Source organism: Moschus berezovskii, chromosome 10 (assembly GCF_049115385.1).
Source record: "Moschus berezovskii isolate FMDL1 chromosome 10, NW_MosBer_1.0, whole genome shotgun sequence".
NCBI classification, from domain to species: domain Eukaryota; kingdom Metazoa; phylum Chordata; class Mammalia; order Artiodactyla; family Moschidae; genus Moschus; species Moschus berezovskii.
In genome coordinates, this window is record NC_142469.1 from 51,546,908 (window position 1) to 51,559,735 (window position 12,828).

A 12,828-nucleotide genomic window follows, 5' to 3' on the forward strand; every position below is an offset into this window, starting at 1 on the left:
CTGTTTCTGGAACAGGAAAAGAACATTATGAAAAAAGGCAAAATTCAAGTATATTCCATAGGTAACAGAATTGTGACTCTAGTAATTTCTTGGTTTCCATAACTGTACAATGTATGCAAACTGCTAACACTAGGGGAAGCTGGATGAAGGATATAGATAAATCTCTGTAATGTTTTGGGAACTCTTCTATATACATGAGAAAAACATGTATGTATTTAAAGATTAGACCTTGCTCACCCTTATCTCTTTCCCAGTGTTCTCCCCCACTGTCTTGAGGCAAAGTAGGACTGATTCGCCTGTAATTTTAAACTAATTTTGAACTCAAAACTTAACTTAAAAAAAAAAAAATCTAGACTAAACCTTTTTTTTAAACTGTTATTTTCCATTCATAATTTTTCCCTTTAGATTTTTGTCTATGTTTCAGGATCTCTGTGGAAATTGTAAGTCTTCATATAAGAAAATTTGCACTGAGATATATAAAAGGGTTTTTTTTAGTACATATTTCTTCTGTATTTTCAGTGACAAATCAATTCAGCAACTTGGCACATCTGCCATGTGCAATGTATTGTGCGAGATATTAGTTAAAAACATGAAGCACTATAGAGCAAGTTGTTCAGTCACTCGTTCATGTCTGACTCTTTGTGACCCCATGGACTGCTACATGCCAGTCTTCTCTGTCCTTTACTATCTCCGGGAGCAAGTATAAAAAAAGAGAATTTATGTTCTACTCAAAACTGAATTAACCATGACCAAATATAAATTTTAAGTGTTTTTTTTCTAATTTTTTAAATAAATATTCATGTCTTGTTTTTAAAAGCAAGTTTCCTCAACTTGCTTTGTGCTTAATTTCACCATGTCAGAAGATTTTATCCTTCCAGGCAATTGTTAGATTTATTCTCTGTATATATCATTATCTCCTAAGCTACTTTCCCCTCATTCTCTTGCTGTCTGGACTGACATACATATTAGTAGGACAGAGTGATGGGGGAACAGAAGATGCCATTGTTCAGCATGTGGGAGTCACTCTGTATATTTGGCTTGGATAGGGAAAGGAAGGCTATCAGTTTGCATGTGTACAGCTCAGTGTGCAGGGAATTATTTGTTGTGCTTAGGTGCTTGGTCGTGTCCAACTCTTTGCAACCCCATGGACTGTAGCTCGCCAGGCTCCTCTGTCCATGGGATTATCCAGGGAAGAGTACTGGAGTGGGTTGCCATGCCCCCCTGCAGTGGATCTTCCCAACCCGAGGATCGAACCCAGGCTCCCACTTTGCAGGTGGATTCTTTACCATCTAAGCCATCTGGGAAGCCCAAAAATACTGGAGTGGGTAGCCTAGCCCTTCTCCAGAGGATTTTCCTGACCCAGGAATTGAACTGGGGTCTCCTGCATTGCAGGCAGATTTTTTAGCAACTGAGCTACCAAGGAAGCCCCAGGGGATTATGGGCATGGCTTTTTCCAGAGGGATCCTGTCCATGGTAGTGTTTCTTCAGGAAAGCCTACCTTTGATCAGATGTGTCTTCAGAGTTGGGGTTTCCTCTTCACTTAGTGAAGTGAAACTTCTTTTTTCACTTAGATTGGCCTCACAACCTTACACCATCCCGCACTGAGTTAGGCAGTCTCTGGCCTAAAAATATACTCTGTTTGGTTGGAGTAATGTTGGTCAGCCTAGTTTTTTGGCAAAAATTGATTGTTGAAATTTAGAGAAATTTTAAAAGTATGACTTCCCAGCTTCTTTTGCATATCTTACAACACCAACCTCATCGTCCCCATGAAAAAAATCTACTAGTGCAACTGCCCGCTACAGCTGTCACACACCTAGTCATTCCCCAATGTCTTTGTGATCCTGAGACCCTTTACCACCTGTGATTTATCATCAAGCTTGAAGGAAAAAGAAATTGTCTCTTGTACCATGGTGAACAAAAAATCCTGGTGCTGTAGATTACAAGGATGCATCTCCTACACCTACTGTAACTTTTACCATGTGATACCGGACATGCCTGCCTTGTCCAGTGGAGGGAGAAAATGGTGATATCTTACAAGGTGACTTCACCTCAGCATGTTCTTTTCTGCACGGTATGCAAAAGGAAGAATCTTCCTGCACAAATCCCTCCTATCTTTTTGTTCATGATGCCATTTCATACAGTTCTATTCAGACAATAAGCATCCATAATCATAGATTGCACTCATATCATTTTGCATTAAACTGACAAAAAATTTAAACTGAGGGTTTTAGCAAAAATAAAACAAGATATTTAAAGATAAGCAAAGTTAATCTTTTCAGGGAAAATAAGAATGTGAATCACTCTACCTGCCATTCTACTCGGTAGTACTCACCCTGAAGGGAGAGATAAATCGACTATTCCTTCAGGCAGCTTCAGTTTCCTAATGTTTCTCATTGTGTTCTTATTATGATCCTCTGAGTGGTTTTCCTTGTGTTTTTGACCCTTCATGAAAATTCATGGAAGAAACTTAAACACCATAATATCAAGTGAAAGAAGTCAAGCTTAAAAGTCTGCATAGACAATTCCAACTATATGGCATTCTGGAAAAGGCAGAACTATAGAGACAGTAAAATGATCAGTTGTTCATGGGTTAGGGAGGGAGGAAAGTGGAGCTCAGATTTCTAGGGCAGTAAAACTACCCTGTATGGTATTATAAAGGTGGATACGTGTCATTATACATTTGTCCACACCTACCGAGGGCACAAAAACAAGAGTAAACCTAATATAAACTATGACTTCTGGGTAATAATGATGTGGTAATGTTAGTCCAACAATTGAAGCTGTAAACAAAAAGGACAGAGTTTGCTCATCACCCAGTTATACAAAGGGTAAAGTAACAACCCATTGCAGTTGCCTACCAGCAGTGTGACCTGAAGGGAATTCAGGATGGTAAAAAATAGGATGGAGCATTCTGTGTTTTTTGGATATACAGCCCCTAGATAGTTAAGATGTGTATCTAAGAAAGAGTTTCAATGACACCAGATTCTTGCATCTTCCCATACTTAGAAAAGCAATAAAATCATTAACTTGAGATATCTGTTTTTGTGACTAGCAGGAGTGTTCTACCAAGGTGTATGCTAGACTTCATGGATTTCCCAGCATCAAAATTTATAGACCTACTGACTCTTCCCCTTCCTATTCAGAGCAGTCCCCTCAGAGCTTGTGAGAAACTATTTCCCAGGCTATAGTCTTCAGTAGATTTCCTGAATAAAGCTAAACTCACTTTTCTTTCAGTCAACATAATTGTAGTATGGTGAAGGATGTTAATAATGAAGGAAGTTATTCATATGTACATGTGAGCAAGGTATATGTAGAAAATCTTTGTGCCTTCCTCTCAATTTTTCTTTGAATCTAAAGCTACTATAAAAAGTTCATTTTAAAAAATAACATGACAAATTGCAGAGAAAAGACTTGCACCCACATAATGTAAGATTCCATTAAATGTTCCCTACAGTTTTGATATCACTGTAGTAATCATGGACATTTTCTGGGTTATTCCCATTAACCATACTAGTATCTTGCCTTTACCTTATAATAGCCCACAAGGGCCTTCCTGTAAAGAAAGTCAGCCAAGTCCTCAATACCTTGAATTTAGTTTGTCTGGTTCCTTCTTGAAAAATTCACATACTAGCCAATTTTTCTGTGAATTATGTTTTCCTGCCTCTCTTTTTTTCCCATCTGAGTCACTGGTCTTTAAATACCATGACTCTTTGTCATTTTCATGAGAGTTTTCCTACCTAGATTTGTATCTCACTCTTTTACTTCTTTCCTAGATCTTTCCCTCATGCTGCCTTGTCATGTAGAAGCTCCATTATTCACCTGCTTTCCTTCTTTTAAAATTGTTTTGAAAGTGCCTTGAAACAGAGAAGTCTCATGTTGAATTTTTCAATTTAAGAAATTAGAAATAGGAGTATTAAGAACAAATGTCGAAATTTTACGAGTCTGTGTTTTTGTTTTGTTAGGAGCCCTAACATCTGAGTAGCCGTGATAGGCCTGAGATCTTGCTTAGGCCTAAGTTTCAATTTCCTGGAGATAGGGTGGAGGCTAGGTTCATGGAAACTCCTCCCTAAGAAAATCCCTCCGGCGCCAAGAATTAACAAACTCCTTCCTAGAAAAATCCCGCCAAAATTGGGCCAATCAGAAGAAAAAGGGAAATCCCCCAGAGAAAACCCTGCGCGTGTATAAACTGGCCAATGAGCTTCTGCACGCGCATGAACTGGCCAATGAGCTTCTGCCAGCTTGATCTTTTGAAAAAAATAGGTGCTTATGTAACCTGAGACTATAAAAACCATTGTGACCTGGGGTTGGGGCTCTTGTCTGCACTCCACTGAGCTGGAGGAGGCATGAGCCCTAGCTTGAGCTAGAAATAAACCCCATTCTTGCTTTTGCATTGCTGCGAGTGTCTTATTCTACCAGTATGGGGTGACCGGACTCAGGGCATAACAGTTTTCACTCAGTACACCTTAAAATCTTTGAATGTTCAAGTAAAAGATTTGCTTTAGATAGTGGTATTTAGAATCAAAGGTTATAAATTACTTTCTGGTGATAAATATCAAATCCTTAACCAGTAATAAAGCTATATTCCTTAATTACTTTGCTTTTACCATCTGCCAAAGAATACATTAAAGAATATAGTAAACAAAAGAGTGAGCTGTAAACTCTGAAATTCCTTGAAACATCCATAGGAATTTTCCCTTGTGATAAATGACACATTACTTCAGTGGAAGATTTGAGGTAAGGGGAAGGAAAGGAAGCTGTCAAGGAAGATTGAAAGGCAGATGTGTGATGAATACTAGGCAAACTTCAACTCTTTTTACACTTTCTTAACTTTAACTCTTGACTGGACTATAGCATAGCACAGAACATTGAAAGCTTACTTCTCTGTACCTACTTGTATACATGTAAAATGGGCATTTGCATTATAATTTGTAGTATTTTGATATGGAAGTACCTTTACTCAGGTAGTAAAATGTAAAAAAAATGGGACAAAATTCTATGGCAGTAACTGTTGGACTTGCAATTTTTGAAATATGCATCTGAGCCTGAAAATTGTTTTCTATGCTTGGGCAGTACACTGCTTTTCCATCAATTTGAGGCATATAGAATGTTCAAGTTGGAAGGATTTTGGAAATCATTTGATCCAAGATTCATTTTATAGATGAGTGAGTTAAAATAAAAATTATGAAAAGTGTAAAGATGAATCAAGGGTACTTGTTAGAAGATTCAATTTGTTGTTTCACATTACTGTAGCTATTAGAGGATAAGACCAAGCTGAAAAGAAAATAGTCATACAGTGATAGTACTTTGGATTACAAGGGGAAAAATATAATGAAGGCTGCAGTCATTTAAAGAAAAATCATGTTATCCATGGTTGAGTTTATTGTAATGGCATAGACACTTGCCAAGTATTATGGAGGAGGTTGGAACAACTTCTCAAACAAACAAACAAAAAGATTTCCTTTCAGGTTAAGTCACTAGTCATGCTGATTTCTAACAACTTAAGTTGTGGTCTGTGCTATGGTTATTAGTATTAAGCATATGAACTGTATTAACCAGGATCTATATGATGGCCTTAAAGAAATTTGAAGATATGGATAATGAGTCTGTCTACCTGTATATTAAGGATTTTTAATTTTAGGAACACCAAGATTCTAATCATATGATCAATTTTAAAAGAATCATAACATTTTAAAATGAATGTATATTTGTTTTTTGAATCAACAGTATTACAGTAATTATGATCACTCAATTTCAATGATTATTTTATTTATGTTCAAATTTTTGAATAGGAATAATTTCATATTCAAGATTTGCTTTAGTATGACATTTCAACATTACTGATTGCTTGTTGAAGCTATTTGGATCAATTATAGAATGTGAAGTTGTTTAATAGCATAGGAAAGCTGGAAATGAGTGAGACACTTCATTATTAAACCTCAGAGTGAAACTTAAGTGAGGGTACATACTGATATTTGATACACAGAGTTAGGACATGGGAAGTCTAGTATGTGTATACGTGTTTTTACAAATGTAAGGAGCTAGAAATTCCTCTAATAAACCTGAAATATGTAAGAAAAGTCTGTATGAATTAGAAAGATAACCTTTAATAAATATATCAACTTTTAAAATCTTATACTATTTTCAAAGATAAGCAAGAAAAAGAAAAAAGATGGAAAGTGAATTCACTCAGTCGCGTCTGACTCTGCAACTTCATAACCTGCCAGGCTCCTCCCTCCCTGGGATTTTCTAGGCAAGAATACTGGAGTGTGTTGCCATTTCCTTCCCCAGGGGAATCTTCCCAACCCAGGGATCATTGCAGGCAGACTCTTTATGGCCTGAGCCACCAGGGAATCCAAGCAAGAAAAAAAGAACAGTAAAAGGAAAGCATTTTTGAGTTTGTGAGTGTCTAAGAATCAATACAAATAAGTGACCAAAGGGCTTGTATCACTGTGGATCACACAAAAATTTCAATATTTGGAATTTCACAAAAGAAGCAGTGTATCTGGGTGGTGGAATAAAAAGAAAATAACTTGAAGCAATGTACAGGTTCTGAACCTGGTTCAGTTCAGTTCAGTTCAGTTCAGTCGCTCAGTCGTGTCCGACTCTCCGCGACCCCATGAATCACAGCACGCCAGGCCTCCCTGTCCATCACCAACTCCCGGAGTACACTCAAACCCATGTCCACAGAATCGGTGATGCCACCCAGCCATCTCATTCTCCGTCGTCCCCTTCTCCTCCCGCCCCCAACCTTTCCCAGCATCAGAGTCTTTTCCAGTGAGTCAACTCGTCTCATGAGGTGGCCAAAGTATTGGAGTTTCAGCTTTAGCATCAGTCCCTCCAATGAACATCCAGGATTGATCTCCTTTAGAATGGACTGGTTGGATCTCTTTGCAGTATAAGGGACTCTCAAGAGTCTTCTCCAACACCACAGTTCAAAAGCATCGATTCTTTGGCGATCAGCTTTCTTCGGCGATCAGCTTTCTTCACAGTCCCCATGTTTTAACTATATAATAATATTAATAGATACATTACTTAAAATGTCTAAACTTCAGTTTTAGGTCTTGATCATAAGGGAGGCTGTAGTGATATATATAAAATGTCTAACAGATAATCAGAGCTCAGTTGGTAAAAAAAATCTGCCTGCAATGCAGAAGACCTAGATTCGGTTCCCGGGTTGGGAAGATCCCCTGGAGAAGGAAATGGCAACCCACTCCAGTATTCTTGCATGGGAAATTCCAAAGTCAGAGGAGCCTGGTGGGCCACAGTCCATGGAGTCACAAGAGTCAGACACATCTTAACAACTAAACCACCATCAGCTCATGGGTATCATTTTATGTTATCTCCTTTCTCTATAAGTTTTGAGTGTGAGAGTTACTATCTGGCACACTGTGTTTTAAGAAACTTGGGATTCTACTCTATAAGGTAAATAAAAATTCAATGAAACATCACAGTTTCACAAAAATATTATGCAAAATGATTGACATTAGAGACTGATGGGAAAGAGGCAAGGACTATTGTGGAAACCATTTAGTTATAGCTAGTGTTAGTTGCTCAGCCATGTTTGACACTTCGTGACCCCATGGACTGTGGGCTCCTCTGTCCATGGAATTCTCCAGGCAAGAATATTAGAGTAGGTAACTATTTCCTTCTCCAAGGGATCTTCCTGACCAGGGTTTGAACCCAGGTCTCCTGCATGCAAGCACATTCTTTACCACCTAAGCCACCAGGCTAAGGAATTAGTTAATTTATCAGGGTTAGAGACTGAAGAAAAAGCAATTAAGAGTAATAAGGGTTGGAGGTTAGAAGAGATAGGATCAGGAAGGAGAGATTTTTCCTAAGTGAAGAAGGGAACATAAGAGAAAAAATATTTTTATTTTATTTTTCTAATTGAAGTATTTGTTGTTGTTGTCACTCAGTGGTGTCTGACTCTTTGTAACCCCAGCACACTAAGGGTTCACTGTCCTTCATTGTCTCCAGGAGTTTGCTCAAATTCATGTCCATTGAGTCAGTGATGCTATCTAACCATATCATCCTCTGCTGCCCGCTTCTCTTCTTGCCCTCAATCTTTCACAGCATCAGGGTCTTTTTCAATGATTTGGCTCTTTGCATCAGGTGGCCAAAGTATTGGAACTTCAGCATCAGTTCTTCCAATGAATATTCAGGGTTGATTTCCTTTAGGATTGACTGGTTTGATCTCCTTGCTGTCCAAGGGACTCTCAAGTGTCTTTCCAGTGCCACAATTTAAAAGCATCAATTCTTTGGTCTTCAGCCTTCTTTATGGTCCAGTTCTCATATCCATATATGACTACTGGAAAAATCATAGCTTCAACTGTACTAACCTTTGTTGGCAAAGTGATGTCCCTCCTTTTGAATATGCTGTCTAAGTTTGTTATACCTTTTCTTCCAAGGAGCAAGTTTCTTTTAATTTCTTGGTCTCAGTCACCATCCACAGTGGTTTTGGAACCCAAAGAAATAAATCTGTCACTGTTTCCACTTTTCCCCCATCTATCTGACACAAAGTGATGCGACCAGATACCATGATCTGTTTTTTGAATATTGAGTTTTAAACCCAGCTTTGTCACTCTCCTCTTTGAACCTCACCAAGAGGCTCCTTAGTTCCTGTTCACTCTCTGCCATTAGGGTGGTTTCATCTGCATATCTGAGGCTGTTGATATTTCTCCCAGCAATCTTAATTCCAGTTTGTGAATCATCCAGTCATTTAACATGATGTTCTCTGCATATAAGTGAAATAAGCAGGGTGACAACATACAGCCTTGACGTACTCCTTTCCCAATTTTGAACCAGTCTGTTGTTTCGTGTCTGGTTCTGTTGCTTCTTGCCCTGCCTACAGGTTTTGCAGGAGTCAGGTAAGGTGGTCTGGTATCTGCATCTCTGTAAGAATTTTCTTCATTTTGCTGTGATACATAAATCAAAGTCTTTAGTGTAGTCAATGAAGTAGAGTTGATTTACAGTGTTGTGTTAGTTTCAGGTGTATAGCAAAGTGATTCATATATATATATATATATACAGTTGTCTCTGATTCTTTGCATATATGTAAACTCATATACATAGTATATGTATATATGTACTCATAGACATGTATACTCAAGTCTAAAACTGAGTATGTAATTTCAGATTCTTTTCCCATATCAGTGATTATGAAATATTGAACATAGTTCTCAGTGCTAAACTGTAAGTCCTTAAGGAAAATTTCAAACATAATGGAGTTGGTTTTATAGGCTCAAGTGGTCATGCCTGGAAATTGTTGCCAGTCAGCCCAACTTTGAAAACCTTTAATGAGGATCTAATCCTAAAGCATCCAGGATATTATAATGGTGTGGGAGACAACAAATTATTTGCCTGTGACCAAATTATTTCACTAACTTATGACTGTTGTGTGAGGAATGTAGTATAAGTTAAGGGCTCATTTCCCATGAGGAATTGTATTTTGGGGTGATGTTGATAATATTCCCTTTTATGACTTTATACTTTATTTTGTTTCTGTTTGTATATAGTAATGAAAGGGGCATTATATAAGTATGTGAACAAAACAAATAGAAAGGTGAAATACAGTCTAAATATTTATACTTATATATGCCAGGAAGCATAGGTTGAGGCTGGGCTGGAGTTAGAAACAGCTGAATTTCAGCCCCTAACCACCTCATGCGACAAGTTGACTCACTGGGAAAGACTCTGATGCTGGGAAAGGTTGGGGGCGGGAGGAGAAGGGGACGACGGAGAATGAGATGGCTGGATGGCATCACCGACTCTGTGGACATGAGTTTGAGTGTACTCCGGGAGTTGGTGATGGACAGGGAGGCCTGGCGTGCTGTAATTCATGGGGTCGCGGAGAGTCGGACACGACTGAGCGACTGAACTGAACTGAACCTTTCACTTTTGTGATATTGGTCAAATTATTTCACAGTTTCAAGCTTCAATTTCCTCATCAGTAACACAGTTCATCTGGAATGTGTGTAGCCACTTGGCACAGATCTCAACATAAACTCAGCATGTAGATTAGCTCTGATCATCATTAATTATAACTGATTAAATATAAGGAAGGAAAGAAAGGGTATAAGATGGATATATAGAGAAATGGGTGGATATATGGGTAATAGAAGAAGGAAAGGAGGGGGACATAAGGGGAGGAAAAAATGGAAGGCAGAAAGGAAATAAATTAGGGAAGGAGAGGAAATTATTTATTAGAGCAAAATTATTATATTTAGTTATACATTGAATAAATAGGTGGTATATGAACTGAGCATTCTTTTTCTTAAATATAATTTTTGCAAGTCAACAGTCAAATAAATATTGAGAGATTTCAGATATGCATGTCTAAAATTTAGTGAATATAGAGGTTGGCCACTGTTGAATCCTGTCCATCAGCCTCTTTTAGAGCCTTTTAAATTAAATTCACTTGTAAAAGAATTCAAGTAATTTATAATAGCCAGTTGAAATGTCAACTAGAACCTGAAATTAAGATTTATTTATGCACTAGTGCCAAACCTGTTAAAATACAATGTCTTTAGAAAGTGTCATTTCGGATGTTAATGTTATTAATGGTAGATCAGAAATGGGTGAAGCAGATGTGATGTAAAACTTGCCAATTCATTTTATTTGAAATAGAATTTAAAAAATTATAATTTTCCTTTTTAAATATACTTTTGTACATTTCATTTTTGCTTTTATATTTTATATTTAATTCAGAAAGTCTAGAATATGTTTTATATACATTGATTAAGGACTATGGGTTTTAGGAAAACCCGTCTGACACAAATCCAAGTCACAAGAATTTATATAACCACAAAATATTTCTCCATTGAAGTTTACCATAAACAAAGCAATAAGTAAACAGCAACTTGAGATGAAATATTTGCAACTCACATCACAAAAGGATGTTAATTTTCTCAATGTTTAAAGAACTGCAAATCAGTGAGAAAAATTCTTGGAATATAATAGATAAAAAGAACCAAGCATAAGATATTAAGCAAAAAATATATAAATGGTTTTTATTTTTAAAATGTGTGTCCTCATTTACACGAATAATATCAGTTGAAGCTGCAATATCATTTCCTACTTTCCAGATTAGCAAAGGATTAATCTTTATAATAAACTATAGTATTGGGAATTCTAAGGAAAGCATATATTGTCATACAATGTAAAATGCAAGCAAAATTGAGCAGGTGGGCAGGAGGAGAAGGGGAAGACCGAGAATGAGATGGCTGGATGGCATCACCGACCCTGTGGACATGAGTTTGGGTGAACTCCAGGAGTTGGTGATGGACAGGGAGGCCTGGCGTGCTGTGATTCATGGGGTCGCGGAGAGTCGGACACGACTGAGCGACTGAACTGAACTGAACTGATAAGAAATACAACTGTCAACAGCATTTAGAATAAAATCATATATATAACTTTTGACCTGGCAATGCTTCTCTTAGTTTTTCTTTTTTGCCCCCCAAGAAATGGATCTACTGACATAAAGAGCAAGTGATCCATTTACAACAACCCTCTCTGCAGAGTTTTGGTAATAGAAAAGGACTGGACATTCAATATTACAGTAATCCAAGTGTATGACCCAACCAGTAATGCTGAAGAAGCTGAAGTTGAACGGATCTATGAAGAACTGCAAGACCTTTTAGAATTAACACCTAAAAAAGATGTCCTTTTTATTGTAGGGGACTGGAATGCAAAAATAGGAAGTCAAGAAATACCTGGAGTAGCAGGGAAATTTGGCCTTGGAGTACACAATGAAGCATGGCAAAGGCCAATAGAGTTTTGCCAAGAGAATGCACTGGTCATAGCAAATACCCTCTTCTAACAGCACAAGAGAAGACTCTACACATGGACATCACCAGATGGTCAACACTGAAATCAGATATATTATACTCTATGCAGCCAAACGTGGAGAAGCTCTATACATTCAGGAAAAACAAGACATGGAGCCAACTGTGGCTCAGATCATGAACTCTTTAATGCCAAATTCAGACTTAAATTGAAGAAAGTAGGGAAAAACCACAAGAATATTAAAATATGACCTAAATCAAATCCCTTATGATTATACAGTGAAAGTGAGAAATAGATTTAAGGGACTAGATCTGATAGGCAGAGTGACTGATCAACTATTGATGGAGGTTGGTGACATTGTACAGGAGACAGGGATCAAAACCATCCCCAAGAAAAAGAAAATCCAAAAAGCAAAATGGCTGTCTGAAGAGGCCTTACAAAGAGCTGTGAAAAGAAGACAAGCCAAAAGCAAAGGAGGAAAGGAAAGATATAAGCATCTGAATGCAGAGTTCCAAAGAATAGTAAGGAGAGATTAGAAAGCCTTCCTCAGCGATCAGTGCAAAGAAATAGAGGAAAACAATAGAATGGGAAAAACTAGAGATCTCTTCAAGAAATTAGAGACACCAAGAGAACATTTCATGCAAAGATGGGCTCAATAAAGGACAGAAATGGTATGGACCTAACTGAAGCAGAAGACATTAAGAAATGGTTGAAAGAATACACAGAAGAACTATATGAAAAAGATCTTCATGACCCAGATAATCATGATGGTGTGATCACTCACCTAGAGCCAGATATTCTGGAGTGAAGTCAAGTGAAGCATCACTACGAACAAAGCTAGTGGAAGTGATGGAATTCCAGTTGAGCTATTTCAAATCCTAATAGTAGATATTGTGAAAATGCTACGATCAATATGCCAGCAAATTTGGAAAACTCAGCAGTGGCCACAGGACTGGAAAAGGTCAGTCTTCATTCCAATCCCAAAGAAAGGCAATGCCAAAGAATGCTCAAACTACCACACAATTGCACTCATCTCACATGCTA